The sequence below is a fragment of the Liolophura sinensis genome, chromosome 10, assembly GCF_032854445.1.
Source record: "Liolophura sinensis isolate JHLJ2023 chromosome 10, CUHK_Ljap_v2, whole genome shotgun sequence".
In the NCBI taxonomy this organism is placed as follows: domain Eukaryota; kingdom Metazoa; phylum Mollusca; class Polyplacophora; order Chitonida; family Chitonidae; genus Liolophura; species Liolophura sinensis.
The window spans coordinates 10,231,540-10,247,867 of NC_088304.1; the positions used below are offsets into that span (position 1 = coordinate 10,231,540).

General features: G+C 39.9%; 1 protein-coding gene across 1 annotated transcript in view; it reads right to left on the reverse strand.

Annotated features, from left to right (window-relative positions):
• The window catches only part of LOC135476779 (melanocortin receptor 5-like), a 14,945-nt gene extending 5,968 nt beyond the window's left edge, over positions 1–8,977 (reverse strand). The window contains exon 1 of the mRNA XM_064756909.1: positions 8,893–8,977. The gene's annotated coding sequence lies outside the window, so the exon portion shown is untranslated. The remainder of the gene's footprint in view (positions 1–8,892) is intronic.
• Positions 8,978–16,328: the final 7,351 nt, after the last annotated feature.

Consider the following 16,328-nt stretch of genomic DNA (forward strand, 5'->3'; position numbering starts at 1 on the left):
CAAAACTACGATTTCACTAATCAGAGTTGCTATGCAGTTAAGATCCCAATGACCATTTTCATATTTCCAAGCAACTCTAAAAGAATTACTATCAAAGACACTGTTGTCGTTTACAAAACTCTCTGTTGTCGTAATTTCAACACAACAGAGTTTGCAACATTTTCTCCAACTATGCATTAGCCGTTTCTCAAATGTTTGCTGCGCAATAGAGAGAAAAAAAGTACATGTACAGATACGTCACAACAATGTGTTAGACATCGAAGGAAAGTGTAAGGTGAGGGGAGACCAGCTATAGGTAAGTTGCATACTTCTACTTAATGGACTTATGATATAACATACAAAAAGACATCCGGCGCAAATAGTACAACAAGTACAGCGACGACAGTGTGATGGCTGGCAAATGCTCACACGTAACCGGTGAATTGCCTCCTCTTGTCAATTTACCTCAGTTAGGGGTTTTATTGTACAAAACTGTTCATGAATATGCCTAAAAAGACATACCGGAAGTTCCAGGATGCGCATTTCAGATGCGCATTGATCCATTGAACTTGGTGACCCAATTCAACGTGCTGAATATACAGACCCTAGGTAAGCAGAATTAGACACAATTACGACACTCTAAAAAAAACGTACAGCACAAGGAGTAAATCCAGAGCAGCGACGACAATGTGGTAATTGGCAAATGGTCACTCGTAACCAGTGAAATACGGCCTCTTGCCAGTTTATCTCAGGTAGAGTTTTATTCTAACTGTTCATGTAAATGCATAAATAGCAGCAAAAATACACACCCCCTAGTACCATGGCTACGCAGAGTTTGGTAAAAAAAATGCAGTGATGTTAATTGCAATTTATTAAACGTCACTGGTCTAGAATTCCATGACCAGACATAGAGCGCCACAAACCAGGTCCCAGTTTCACAAATAGGCGTACGACATTGTTTATCCTACATTTGTCGTACGATGCTTTGTACCTCACTATTACCATACCGTTATCATATATGTGCGATTATCGTACATGTACGACATCTTTGTGAAACTGACCCCAGAAGCAGAGTGCCATAGATTCTGGACACTTTGTCCATATTTACTTATAAGAGACTTATACTCATTGTAAAATTTAAAAACCTATAGGGTGAATACAAAAGACTACATCACGGAGAGTAAAACCGGAGTAGAGACGACAGCCATGAGACTGACCTCCAGAATATAGAGGTGGGGAATTGTGAAGTATACATTTCATTACACAACAATAAGATAAATAAATAATAAATAAATAAACCTGCACATGCTGAAGTTCCGTGTCTTCGCTGGTTGTGTATAAAAGCTAACTAATGCGCCCCAGATTCTGGCCGTTAGGGCCATTCATACCTGCATTAAATGCTTCTAAAAATAGATAATAATTATACGTTGTTGTACATTATAGGGCTGGCGTAGGCTTCTTCATGGCTAGTTGAATGTTTTCTTAAACGATAAAAGCCCCGTCAAGCGTGCAAACCGTTGGCCTCAGCAATGTTCTACATTCCAAAGAGGACGTTAAAATATTCGCAGTGTAAACAGCTCTAGTCAGGATATTACAGTTTAACACGTTTAGAATATCGTCTATTAAAATATTTGCAGTGTAAATAGCTCGTCAGAATATTATAGTTTAACACGTTTAGAATAGCGCCTATTAAAATATTCGCAGTGTAAATAGCTCTCTTTAAATGTTGCACATCTGTAGTATACTACTATTCATGCTGGCTTCCTCTACGGTCGTGCATGGAAAGGTCTTGCATCAACCTACGGATGGTCGTGGGTTTTCCGGGGGCCCTACACGGTTTCTTCTCACCATAATGCTGATGGCCGTCCTATGAGTGAAATATTTTTGGGTGTTATACTACACTACTACCCAAAAAGTAGGGTATATTCCAGTTGGTGTTGGTATTTCTGGAAACGGAAAAATTGATTGTAGGACCAACCATAAATGTGGACCAATTTACATTCAAACTTGTCATTTTCCATACATTTGAATGATTTGAAATCACGACAAAAGCTTGTCCGTATATTGCATTATTGGTAAACTGTTTTTTTCCTTCTAATCGAAAATATTAGGCATTAATAGTTGTCTCATTTTTATAGAATACCATCTTCTGTTAAAAATATATATATTTTGATGATGTAGTAGGCGAATTGATAAAATCAAAGATAACTAATATGCTAAGAAAATAAGCCAAAACTTATAATGAAGATCAGCATTTTGAGTGGAGGTTTTTGTATTTTGTTTTGTGCTTTTGCTGCTTTTTGTCTCTAAATTGGTCTCTGAAACGGGTATCAGCAAAAGACAAGGGATGACGTTATACATGACTTTTGCATGTGTGGAAAACGGAACCCTTGAGTACACAACTGGAAATTCATTCATGCAGTAGAACTAATGATCCAAGCGTACCTTCCGGTTTTCGTGAGCAATACAACTAGCGTTAATATTGGAAACTCGTTGCAAGACTGTGTTTCCATGACAACCAATCACAACAAGGCACAGATTAAGCTGAATTGAGATACACCCTAAGCGACGATGGCCACTAGCCGGTTGTTAAAAACTGTAGTAAAAGTTAAGCCAGGCTTTAATCTTAATGCCTATGGGCCTCCTATACAAAGCTAATGGATCGACGCTAGTCCAGACTAAAGCTACTGCAGGCTAACTGCTATATAACTAAAGACGTACAGTATAGAGAGTAAAACCAGAAAAGTGACGGCAGTGTGATAGCTGGCAAATGGTCAAACGTAACCAGTGAAATACCGCCTCTTATCAATTTACCTCAGTCAGGATTTAAGTCAAGTGCATAACCATCACCCGTTTTGGTATTACATATGAAGAAGGCGAGCAAAGACTATAAATCTATCAAACTATCAAGGACTATGTTAAACTTGCCCGTTTAAAGGAGAAGAAAATTTAAATATCAAACAAATACCATTGAAAAGAGTATGCATTTCCTCGCAGGTGCAGGCCATAAAAACATTTCTAATATGTACCCCAAATTGATAAATTATAAATAAAAGTCAGTGCCAAACTGAGATCTAGTCCTGAAATCTTCTGTGTTAGGAGGAGAATTGCCATCGGAAACCACCGAAGTGCAGTTCGTACATTTCCGGTAGAATTACCTTCTTCCCAGAAGGTAGCGAACAGTGCAGTTCGTTTTCCGCTTGACGATCGGGAAACCGGGATGTTGAACAAGCCGGCAGTTTTAACGACTCTCATAGCCTGAGAGGCAACACACCCCCAGCATAAATTACAGGGTGTTAAAGATGGAGGACGCCATGGACTCAGCGGTTTATGCCAGCTTGGCCGTTTTTAGGCTTCACGTGCATGGTGAAGAAAAATCGCAAAATTATGCAGCAGGCACCACCAGATAGAAAAAGATAGTGCTCTTTTCAGCCTATAGTGTCATTGTTTGAAGGTTTCTTCTCCTTTAACGGAATGGACGAGTGTATTTATAAAACACAATGCCGCTTTTGTTGACAAAAATCTGTATTCCTAACATACCTCCAAGAACTTTAGAACTTAAAGCAATGGCGAGAAATGTGCTCAAATTAACAATCTATATAAAATTGGCGTCCTCTTCATGGACGTTGGGACTATTCCATTTCGGTAAAAAAAATAGGAGGAGGGAGCTGGGTTGAGCTGTCAGAACGTCTGTTTTCTTCAAAATTTGACAGCTCACATGTTTTTAGCACAAAGGCAAAATGAATTTACACGTAATTGGTCAGGCAGTAAACCGTACAGGTGAATTATTTACCGTCACCGACGGTCACGTATTCCATGTACAAGATATAAAGAGGTGGCATCAAATAACAAGCATCTAGGTACTATATCTGTAGAAGCGCATCATGGGCAACGATGCGTTGTTTCGACGTTCTCTACTTGTATTACTTGTATACTTGCATTAGGAAAACCTCCAAAAGCGACGGATTACATCCAAGCGATGGGAGTGAACAGCTTGCGCTCGATGATGGCAGGCATCTCCCGTGCTGCAGGACTCAGTCAGCGGTACACAAATCACTGTTTCCGCGCCACTGCACCAACTGTTCTGAGCCTCGCTGGTGTAGGAATACAGGGAAAATGTCCGTAACTGACCACCGGAACGAGTCCAACCCGAGGAGTTACCTATAGCTAGGGGCCGTTTGAAGAACAACAAAGAAGTTGTAGTCCTTGGGCCGTCTGATGAACAACAAAAAATGTTGTAGGCCTGGGGCCGGTTTCATGAAGCTTACTTAGTGTTAGCCCTTAGCTAAGTGCACTTTATTTCTGTACAACATACGTTGCCATTGTAGTTTAGTGCTTACTTAGCCAAGTAAGCACTCGGCTCCACATGGTCATCAAATTCTCGGCAACGCTACCATCCTAGGTAGCACCTTTCATTTAATTGTTGTCATATAACATATGAAAAATTGTTAAGAACGACGTTAAACCCCAAGCACTCATTTACTCAACCTTTCATTTAAGCGTCACCTGAATCTACAAGTTTCTCCACGAAATAAATCGTTCGCTTCTTCCACCAAAGACAGTATATAAAGTATGAAAATATGACGGAATCATGCAAAGAGAAGCAGTCAACAGTTTTCAGTTGTGTTGGAAAGACGTAAAAGGTATGTTCTAGGCAACTGAATGAAGTCAATATTCAAATCGTGTACTATGCTAGAATATCAGTCAAATACAATAATTGTACATAGGTCACAAATATCTTCCTTATAGAAGTGAAAGTGATACTTGTTACCATTTTCATTTCTTACAGTATAATTTTTATAACAATAGAAACAATAGCAGTGAGCCTACTGCAATGTTGTTGAAGACTAATATCGATTCTTACTTATCTGTCCATCTGGTAAAAACTACAAAGAAAAGTACATTTCCCATTATTATGGTGTCGCTGTGAACTCAAGTCCGGTTCATGCTGGCTTCCTTTCCGGTCGTAAGTGGATCAACAATCTGCAGATGCTCGTGGGTTTACCCCGGGGACCTGCCTGCATGGTTTCCTTCCAACATAGTGCTGACCGCCGTTGTGTAAGTGAAATATTCTTGAGTACGGCGTAAAACACCAGTCAAATAAATAAATGAATGAATTTCCCATTATTTCATTGTCAAACCCAATATAGCAGAACATTTTTGAACTTCTGACAACATGTAATGTACAGCATCAAAGACACTCTGCACTGTTTGTTGACTTTTGCTGTAAATGTTGAATGTCTTCTGTGCGTGATCACGAAATTAAATGTTACATATGCACATGATACATTGGCTCGATATGCATTAACAATATTAAGCTAAACGAGGGAGTGGCGCAGTGGTATAAAGCAAGAATAACGACTTCATCAGTGGTACAAAGCTGAAGTAGGGAACGGAAATGTATATCTACCCAGAATTCAAGAATATTTAACTTATACGGTGGCGGTCAGTATTATGAGAGAAATCGAGCAGAGCCAGGAGGTGAAACCCACGAGTATATATGGGCTGCCACCTTCCCAGACCTTCCCACGTAAACGACAGGAGGCCAGCCAGCCTGTGTTGAACATTAACGAACAGCGACCGCATTGATGAGAGGCTCCTGAGTCATTGTTCTGTGCTAGCAAGCGCAACAGCTCGACAATGGGCCACGGACAGAATACAGGGAACGTAACATGGGGTTTAACGTCATACTTAGGGGTTTAACGTCGCACTCAACAATTTTTCAGTCACGCGACGACGAAGGAATCCTTAGAGTGCGTGTGATGTGCCTCCTTGTTGCGGGGCGGATTTCCTGCCACTCTTTTATCTAGTGCTGCTTCTCTGAGACGACTTACCGAAGGCAGGTAAGCTGTCCCGCCCGAGCCATTATACTGATACGGGTCAACCAGTCGTTGCACTATCCCCTTCATGCTGAACTTCAAGCTTATAACTTCGTCTTTTAAGGTCTTAGGTGTGACTCGACTCAGGATTGATCCTGGGCGCTCTGCCAACTCTGCCATCGGGGTCGGTGCCCTATAGAGACGAAGGACAGCTCTGTGATCAGGGGTTGACGGTTTTTACTTTCTGGCCTATATACATTTGTGTGCAAAGGATCCCTCATACACATTACCAAACTTGCCGCTTCTTTTTAGCAAATGATGAGGTCCCCCCGAGGGAATGAATTTATTTATTTATCTATTTGATTGGCCTTTTACGCCCTATTCAAGAATATTTCACTTGTCCGGCGGAGACCAGCATTATGATGGGAGGAAACTAGGCTGATCCCGGGGGAAATCCACGACCATCCGCAGGTTTATGGCAGATGTACGACCGAGGCATTGAAATGCACCTCTAAAAGAAGCTGTACATCTTCACAGTACCTGTTCGTGTAACACTTGATCAACGATCGATAGCCCATTAATATTTAATACTACAGCATAGAGAGTAAAACCAGATCAATAAAACCATTGTGATGGTTATCAAATGGTGACACGCAACCGGTAAAATCCAACCTCTTGCCAATTAGGGTTTTTATTCATGCAAATGCCTTAAAATCACCAACTAAGACACCCTCTATAGCAACATGGCTTTTATTTGTTTATTTGATTGGTATTTTACGGTCATACTCAAGAATGTTTTATGAATACGACGGCGGCCAGCATTATGCTGGGAGGAAACCTGGCAGAGCCCGGGGGAAACCCATGACCAGAATTAGGTGAAACAAATGTAGTTATGCTAATCACACAGCTGGCTACACGTCACTGGTTGAGAATTACTCAAATCCTATGTAGTCATCAAATAAATGTCCTTCCACCAGTGCGGTGTACGCCATGTGAAAAATTCTCACTTACTTGCCAAAGGTCCGTGTTTTAAAAAGGGCTCTCTGGTTTCGTTCACCCATACAACTGATCGCCATGGGATAAATGAAATATTCCTGAACACGACAGTAAACAACAATAAATAAATAAATAAAAAATAAATAAATACATAAATAAAAAATATATACATAAATAAATCAAAAACAAGGTTTTGGAGTTTATCATTATGGCTTAGAAGTAGCTGCATTTTCATTTGTAATAAAAGTCTCCCCACCCCACACAACCGTACACTGATGTGCAACTAATTAATTTAATTAGTCAGGTATGAGTTGATTTGGCAAACAGTAAATGGCGGGACACTGGTAAATGGCTGTTTTGTTGTTGTTGTTGTTGTTTTTTTTTTGTTTGTTTTTTTTTAGACAAAAGACAAAAGACACTTTAAGACATGTGATACATCTTCCTACATCTTTACGACTTTGCCATTCGGCCAGTTTTCCAATCGAAACAGTTTAATGTCTGAAACATGTACCGCCATACGTCTTTCCCCATGTATAGGGCCTACAAACGCCATCTAAACTCAGCGTTCGGACCTGAAAGTTTTGCGAGACTTTGCGAAACACGCATGAATTGACCAAGAATTTCATCGACTACAAGGGCTTGTCAGTGGTAAGCTAATAAGGTGTTACATTTGTGATAGTGTGATAATCCATTAGATTAGTAGATTATCACCTACTATACATCAACTATCAATCTTCCTCTGACCTTAATACGCCTCTCACTGGGACTATAAATATATTTCGACAGTCTGTGAACTGGCTTACAAAACGACTGCGCATATCGCATCTTTTTAATATCAGAACTGCAAATATCCCTGTGGAAAGCATGCATTGGCACTGAATATGTAAGTTACTTCAACACATGGTAATGAAACTAGTATGTCAGGTTTAATTATATGCCGTTTCCAACAAGCTGAAGTCATCGGCATAGTATCGCGTGACCTATTTATCTCCGAGCGTGTGCGCAATTGCTTAATTGTGCATGACGACAGCCGTGTATATATTTCGTTTCGACTTGTTTTTTTTTTCTTCCGTCTATTTCTCCATTTAGGACTCTTACCACCTTTTTGGGGGGGTCATCCTGGAACAGCTGTCATCGAGCAACTTACAGCTTCACTTCAATACGACAAAATATATATATGCTCAGAGTAGCTTTAACAGAACAAGTTTCATGCTTGCTTAATACAACCACAGAATATATGTCCAGTGAACAACGTCTGGCTTCACTTCACTACAGCTATATACCCAGCTTTCAACAAGCTACAACTGGAAACTGGCTTCACTTCAGCACAACGATTTATGCTCAGTACGTCGCTCCCGAACAACTGGCTTCACTTCAACACAACGATATATGCTCAGTACGTCGCTCCCGAACAACTGGCTTCACTTCAACACAACGATATATGCTCAGTACTTCGTTCCCCGAACAATTGGCTTCACTTCAACACAACGATATATGCTCAGTACGTCGCTCTCCGAACTACTGACCTCACTTCAACACAACGATATATGCTCAGTTCAACGAAAGCCTTCTAGTCTAAGTTATACACAGCTATATGCTCAAGATTTCTTTCAACGAACAACTTCCACCTTCTCTTCAATACAACAATATATATGCTCTGTTTTCACCAAACTACTTTAGTCTTCACTACACAACTATATGCTCCACTTACACAACTATATGCTCCTTGCAGTTTTCAACAAACATTTTTTGGCTGAATTTTAATACAACAATCTTTCACCAATCTTCCGATCTCACTTTAATACAACTGTAAATACAATCTGTACAACTACAAATGCATTTTTTGGACTCACTTAACAGCTGTCAGTGGGAGGGGAGTGGGTGAATGTGTGGATAATACCACTTGTTATGCCCACATACATACAGGTGTCAACTTAACCAGGTGTCAACTTAACCAGGTGACAAGTGTCTTAGCTGTCTACAGACTAAAGCTGTGTATATGTACATGATATGGGTCTAAAATGTCTTCCCTGAAGGTGAGAATATACCCATTTTTATACATATATATATATATATATATATACATGTATTTACGTACCTTGTGTTGATATATGTGCTTATCATCATCCTTGTAGGTCATAGCGCTGGTCCACAGTCTCACACACGCCCACCCTGACTCGTTTTAACTCTGTATGCGATAGCTGTATGAATTCACATAAGTCACAACAAATAGTGTGGTACTTGTATCAGCCGTGTGGGGTAGAGCTCTGGACATGTGTTTATTTGTGACGTACTACACACAGTTCACCTAAGAGGTCACAGCGATCTCCAGCCAAGCAGAACACAATATAACCTATGGCGCCAACATTGTTTTCTATCCGGCGTATTGCAGGTTCAGTTTTGTCATAGTTGGGATTATTGCATAATTGAAAATGGGCTTTAAATGTTTTTAAGAAAGCTTTAGTTAATCAGTTTACCTCAACCAATGACTTAGCCATAACCTGAAGACACCTCAAGTGGTACAAATGACCTATAACTTAAAGACGCCTCAAGTGTCATTGGTGGATCTAGAGGTATACATAGTACATGAACTCAACACCCGTGTAGCTTTAAGTCAAGGCGTTTGTCAGGTACTTGTCGAAGGTCGATTTTTTAATCCGGTTTCCTCCATCTATATACCTGACAGGCTTCATATATTTTTGTTATCAACAACTTTTTATTATCAACAAAATTTTAGTATGTTACACGATTTTTCAATGATCAGTCACCAAGAACATACCTTGCGTCTTTCTAACATCATTAACAACTGCTGACTGCCTAGATGCGGGGGATATACGCTTGGTCTATTTGCAGCAGTATTGTTTATGATTTGTCAATTGCGCGCTTTTGATTGACAGTTCAGAGAGGTCTGTCCTGCTGAAGGCACTGTTCTGGGGGCTATGTTACAGCCGTCTTCGCAACTGGCCTATTTCGCATTTCGCCAACCTGTGTTTTGGCTAATAGGCGAAGTGCAATTTTTTAAAATTATTTGATTGGTATTTGACGTCGTACTCAAGAATATTTCACTTGTACGACGGCGGCCAGGCCGATCCCGGAGGAAACCCACGATCACCCGCAGGTTGCTGTCACGCTGGAAATGCAAATAGAGATCCTTGCGGATTATGACTACCTTGCACTAACTCATGCTATTATCACCCAGTGGTGTGTTCATGATTCACAAAATTATCCATATGATTTTGAGAATATTTTCTATATACATTGTGCTTCTCAATAATATATATAATATTTTTCAAGAAGTAAGTAAGAATTAGCAAGCGTAGATAAATTGAACCGGTCGAGGTCTTTTCGTCTTTGAAGGAAATGCCGTGGTGCTGCAAACAAACTGTCGCCTCTCCAGACTGTAATAACAATCATGTGACTATTTTTTTTACAGTATACTTTGCTGACAGATTAACTGCAGTGCATTTTTCTTTAGATACACCGCTGCCGTAAATGTAGAGTCAACTGCGTCTATAAGTACAAACTTTCTGTAAAGATAAAACGTCACCTTTATTTTTGCTGTAAAAGTGCAAACACTAATTAAATATACACGTACATGATGCTAAGTTACAGATAAAATGAGTTTGCGTGCTTGTCTTCTCACATCTTCTTTAGTTATATGACGACGAGAAGTGTCTGGATGTGTGTGGTACTGTGTCTTCTTGTGACAAAGCGAGTCAATGCCGCCAAATTGCAACTGCCACTAAAGTATCATGCCGAAGGCACCATTTACACCACACCCCACCAATCCTATTTCCTTCCTCTAACCTCTCATTACTGAGCGCCAAGTGAGGCAGCAAAGAGTACCCTTTTTAAAGCAACTGGTGTGACCAGAGCCAGGTTTGATCCCGGGTCTTCCGACTTCAGGTAAAATGAGTGTATGTATTTTGATTGTCACTACTGTGAATACCTACGGCAGGTAGTGTGTTTTTATAGCCCTATCATCTACCATATGATAAAAAAATATGATTTATTATCCCTCAGAGTAGGTTCTCTGCCATCTGATTGGTCAGTTACCCTCCGATCAGGACTCGTATCGGACTCCCTACCCACCCGATACGGCAAAACCTCGTTTTACACACCCGATACGGCAAAACCTCGTTTTCGCACATCTAATATGATATAGTTGCTATTGGAGCGCGCGAAATTTGACATGTAGGCCTACTTCATTTCAGTTAAGCACAAATAGTGCAGGGACAAGGGGACATTAGCATTGTTCTGAGCATGTTAGAAAAAATCAGAAAATAAAAATAAAGCGAAATATCACGAATTCTTTCCTGTACGCCAACCTTGTCTGTACTGGCAGGTCATGTTGATATTCACTGCCGGCGACAGCGATCACCTGGGTCGACACCTCAGTCCCTTGACGACTTGAGCTATGCTCGCCTTTACCCTAATAACATTCTAATTCTGATGAAAGTCATGACGATATTCTTGGATCTGACGTTAGATGATTCCTTACTAATCATCTACGTCGGAGCAACTTTCAACTACACACCAACGGTGACGTTATAGAATTGTGTCGGCTTCGGCATCATCGTCGGAAATGAGAAGTGGCAACGGCGGCTTTTCATTAACTGGCGTTTACCTGAGACGGGCTGAAATAGATCTTAATTGTTCTGTGTCATGATGTAACTGGACATTTTTCTATGATCCGCTGTTTTTTGTAAATAATGACCAAAGACTGATTTCACTGATATCTGTGACACTGATCAATATATCTTCGCTCTAAAACAACTCACCTCCATATACTGCTGTTAGAACATTAGCGTTAGTGTTAGAATTATTGTTAGCTTTATAGATTATTGGGGTGATAAACATCCCACTGGTGGTTAATCTCTCACTAATCCCCTGGTCGGCAGGTAGCGAATGAACCACTTCAGCAAAAGAAACCATATTCATCGGTTACGTGCACGTGACCATTTGGCACCTGTCACGCTGTCGCCAGTGGTCTGGTTTTTACTTTCTACGCTGATTTTTATATTGATTGGCTTATAATTTTGACAGTTTTTTTCTTATTTCATCAAAGATTAAAAATTGTTGATAAAATTTGTTCAGCTTCGCTAATTTTCTTCGTTATCAGAATATATATAATTTATATGAGATTAAGAAATGAAAACTTTTCATTACATTTCAAAACTTGCGCATGGAGACTATGCATGATCTATAAGCTTGAGAAAATGGTCCAAAGATCAAATGAAAACAAAGGTTTGCACTTAATAATGTATATAGGATTGGTTAAAAATAATGGTGCTTGCAATATTTGTATATCGAAAAGTCTTTGTAAAGTGGTTACGCTGCGTTCTTCGTTCACACACTCATAGATTTCAAAGGCGTGTCTTAAATCGATACAAAATATACACCAAACGCCGATTGCTGAATGATCCTCTTTCTCCCTCAAGCGAACTAAGTGCTTCCGGCATGATGAATATGACTTTTTGAAAACGTAGCTCATGCTAACGTCGGTAAATCGTCATGGAATATCGAACACTACACAATCAACCAGGCATGGATGATCATAACAAGGAATCGTTTTGCAAGATATTTACAGCTGGTGAAAAATCAGCACGCATGCGCAGGTTTCCATCGAAGAAATTTATTTATTTACATGTATTTGACCGTTGTTTTGACTTCATGCTCAAGACGTCTTCACTTGCGGATGAGAGAAGACTTTAGGCGAGGCACGAATCTTTCCACGAGTGACGTACAAATATGTACGCCATATTGATGGAAGACAAGTGACCGTTAATGAACGTTAAACTGTACAAAGGACTTTACTAGCGTCGTTGGTTATAATAGGCAGAATATTACCGGCGAACGAGGTCAATATTGATTTCATTCATACTTCCATAAAACTGACCGATATTATATTTAGGTGAATAATCTTTGAACATGGCGTTAAAGAGCAATCAATCAATCTAACAATCACATACGAGGAAATGACTAGACCTGGGGCTGTATATTCATCGAGTTAAATTAGATCGAATTGGATACATGACCATTTTCAATCAAAGCGCAACAGAGATACATAATCTGTTGCCAACATCTTATATTCTAGCATAATCACTGAAAACTGTTGACTACTTCTCTTTGCATGACTCCGTCCTATTTCGTACTTTATATATTTTCTTAGTTCTATGGTGAGTAGCGTTGTAAGTCGTTTCGGGAATTCAGTTCTTATTCGTTGACCTCCTGGTATACGAATGTCTCTTTCGACGCGTAGATTGTAATGTACAAAAGCTATCGACCTCTTAATGCCCTGCTATTATTGATTTTCGTCGTCCCTTATATCGGGTAACGGATGGCAAGCGAATTCAAATCTGTCGTTTTTGTTTCACCCTTATATTTGGAATCCATGCGATCCGATTCAATGATGCAGGAAATTACTGTTAGCTTCGTGAATAAATGTCGAAAAAACGTTTAATGAAATCATTAATTTGAAATCACCTTACAATTTATTTTACGTTATGTTGAATAGAAGAAATCATCCAATGGAATTTGTAATCAATGTCTTTTTCTTTCCCAGAGATACAGATGATTGCTTTACATTACTGTGTAAAATCACCAGAATATTTTATTCTAAAGAAACTGAAATGTCATTAATCGTTATCACGAATGAATATAATCTTCTCAAACGCAATAAAGGGAATATATTGCAATTTCGTCGTACTTTGTCTTCTGCGGTAAATGGAATAAAATGCAAAGATCACCTGGTACATGGAGGGAGTAGATGTTTTTATGACATCCGCGTCAAACATACGTCTCTTGATCAGATGTGTATGGCCTGATACTAAGTTTCTTTAGCATACAATCCAATATGAGATACAAATAATGCAATCAGTAATGCTGAATTAAGCGTATGGATTTTTGGAACCGGTTTCAAACAATTTCTGGCCTCTATATCCATATATATAGCTGTAATATTGCCGACGTGACGTTAAGGAAAAATCACATTCTTCTAATTTCTCGGCATATTTAAGCGAATGCTCTCTTGTTTGGTCTTAACGACCCCCCCCCCCCCCCTCCAACACAAACAAGATCATCCCTCCTGTCAACAATATGAAAACGCATGGCAAGCGGGAGAGTTTGACAGTGTCTTGTTTCAGGTTTCCCCCACCCTTAAATGACCGCCATGGTATAAGTGAAAATTACCACTGTATTGCTGTATCTCCGCATCATGTTACAACAGCATTGCCATTTTCCTGTGTATTACTTGCAAAATCTCCACATCATGCTACAATAATAATACCATTTTTCTGTTTATTGCTTGTACAATCTCCACATGGTGTTATAATAACATTACCATTTTCCTGTGTATTGCTTGCACAATCTCCACATGGTGTTATAATAACATTACCATTTTCCTGTGTATTGCTGGTACAATCTCCACATGGTGTTATAATAACATTACCATTTTTTTTTATTGTCGCCAATAGTAAAGTTAGTCCCCCATTGCTGTGCGTCCTAACCAACAAAACTTTGTTCCTATTTTCACCAGTTTGTTGACAATGCATACAAGAATGTGTCGCCCTCATGGAAATCTGCTGACTGCTTCTCTTTGCATGAATCCGTCCTAATATTTTACTTTCTACAAAGTTTCTTAGTAATTTAGTGGTTTGTGTTAAACTTTCTTTTGAAAATTGGTCTTGCTGTGTTGTTGCCCAGGAACGTCCATACTGGTTGACGGTTGGTATACGAATGTCTGCCTCGACATAATTAAAGCCGTACAGCATATAGAGTAAACCAGGACAGAGACGACCGAGACTGATATCTGGCAAATGGTCACACGTAAGCGGTGAAATGCAGCCTTTTGTCAATTTACCTCGGTTAAAGTTTTATTCCAGCTGTTGGAAGATCCTTTTGGTGGAATCCCAATATTTAAAACTACAGCATGGATACTAAAACCAGAGCAGGGCCGACACTGTGATGGTTTGCAAACTTTCTCAACTCAGTTTTCGTGCAGCATTTCGGTACTAATTTCTTTCATTCGTCTATAACATTTCTTGCGTCTTTTGAACATTATTGAAAAATGTTGTCTGCTTGTATGAATCCATCTTTCTTTCGTACCTTTATATATTTTTCTAGTTCTGCAATCAAAGCACTAAAACGTACCCTGCGTCTTTCCAACATCAATGAAAACTGTGGACTGCTTCTCTTTGCATGATTCCGTCTTACTTTCATACTTTCTTAGATCTTTGGTGGTTTGAACTATATGTGGTTTTGGGAACTGGCCTTGCGATTATTGCCCTGGAACGTCCTTTCTGGTTGACGTTTATTATACAAATGTCTATTTTCGCGCATAGATTTGGAAGTTGAACGTTGTTTTGGGAACGGGCCTTTCCATTACTGGCTTGGAGCGACCATTTTGGTTGACTGCTAGTATAGGAATGTTTATTATTACGCCTAGATGTGTCCCAACTGTTCAGGACTTGCTTAAATATTGGCAACTTACACACCCCCTATACAACCCAGACAAAATGTCACTTCCCATTTACCCTTTCAGTAAGAGTATATATACTACTGACAGCTGATCGATAACATGGCCTGTCTTGGTGTTCTAAGCAGAGAGCAGGGAATGGCAAGTCTATCACGACAGAACCAGCGATTTGACTTGGACCATCACAAAGAAATTTAAACAGTAGTGGCTTTCACGTCGCCAAACACAATATCACTTCCCACTCATACAGTAACGGTATGCTGTTGATAGCTGATCGACTAGTTCATAGTACGTCCCCTTATTCTGAACAGAGAGCTGGGGATGACAAGTCTTTCACGACAGAACATCCTTTTCGACTCAAGACCATCACAACGAGGTTTAATCAGTAGCAGCTTACATGACCCCAGAAATAATGTCACTTTCCACTCATGCATATAGTAACAGTATACTGCTGACAGCTGACCGGCTAGTTTATGGCCTGTGCCGTTATTCTAGTAACCACAGATCTGGAAATGGCAAGCCTATAACGGCAGAACAAGGTTTTCGTGCATTCAGTCTGGACCAACACATAGTGGTTTTAACAGAAGCAACTTGCACGTCCCCAGACATAATATAAGCGTCATGTCCGACATTCATATACCATTCGTAGTCCGTAAAAGGCGTCCCAAGTGGATGATTGCAAGATCCATTTCCAAAACAACGTTTAACACTAGCTCCCAAAGACAAGGCATGTAAGAAATCATACAAATAAGAAACAAAGCCGGCAACACACAAGAGAGAAGCGGTCATCAGTTTTCAATGATGCCGGGCAGACAGTGGATATTCTAGGCATGCATTCCATATCAAAGTTCAAATTCGTAGTCCGTGAATGAGTTCCAGGTCAAATAAGAGCTAAACAAGTATCTCAGTCGCACTTTGATTGCAGCTGTTCATAAAGGCATCATGCTGATATAATGAGCACGGCTACCTTTACGGCCCCTAGCCCCTGGTCAAGCGGTATTAGATACAGTTCGAAAATGAAGAGCGTTACAGACCCTAACCGATCAGATTGTGATTCA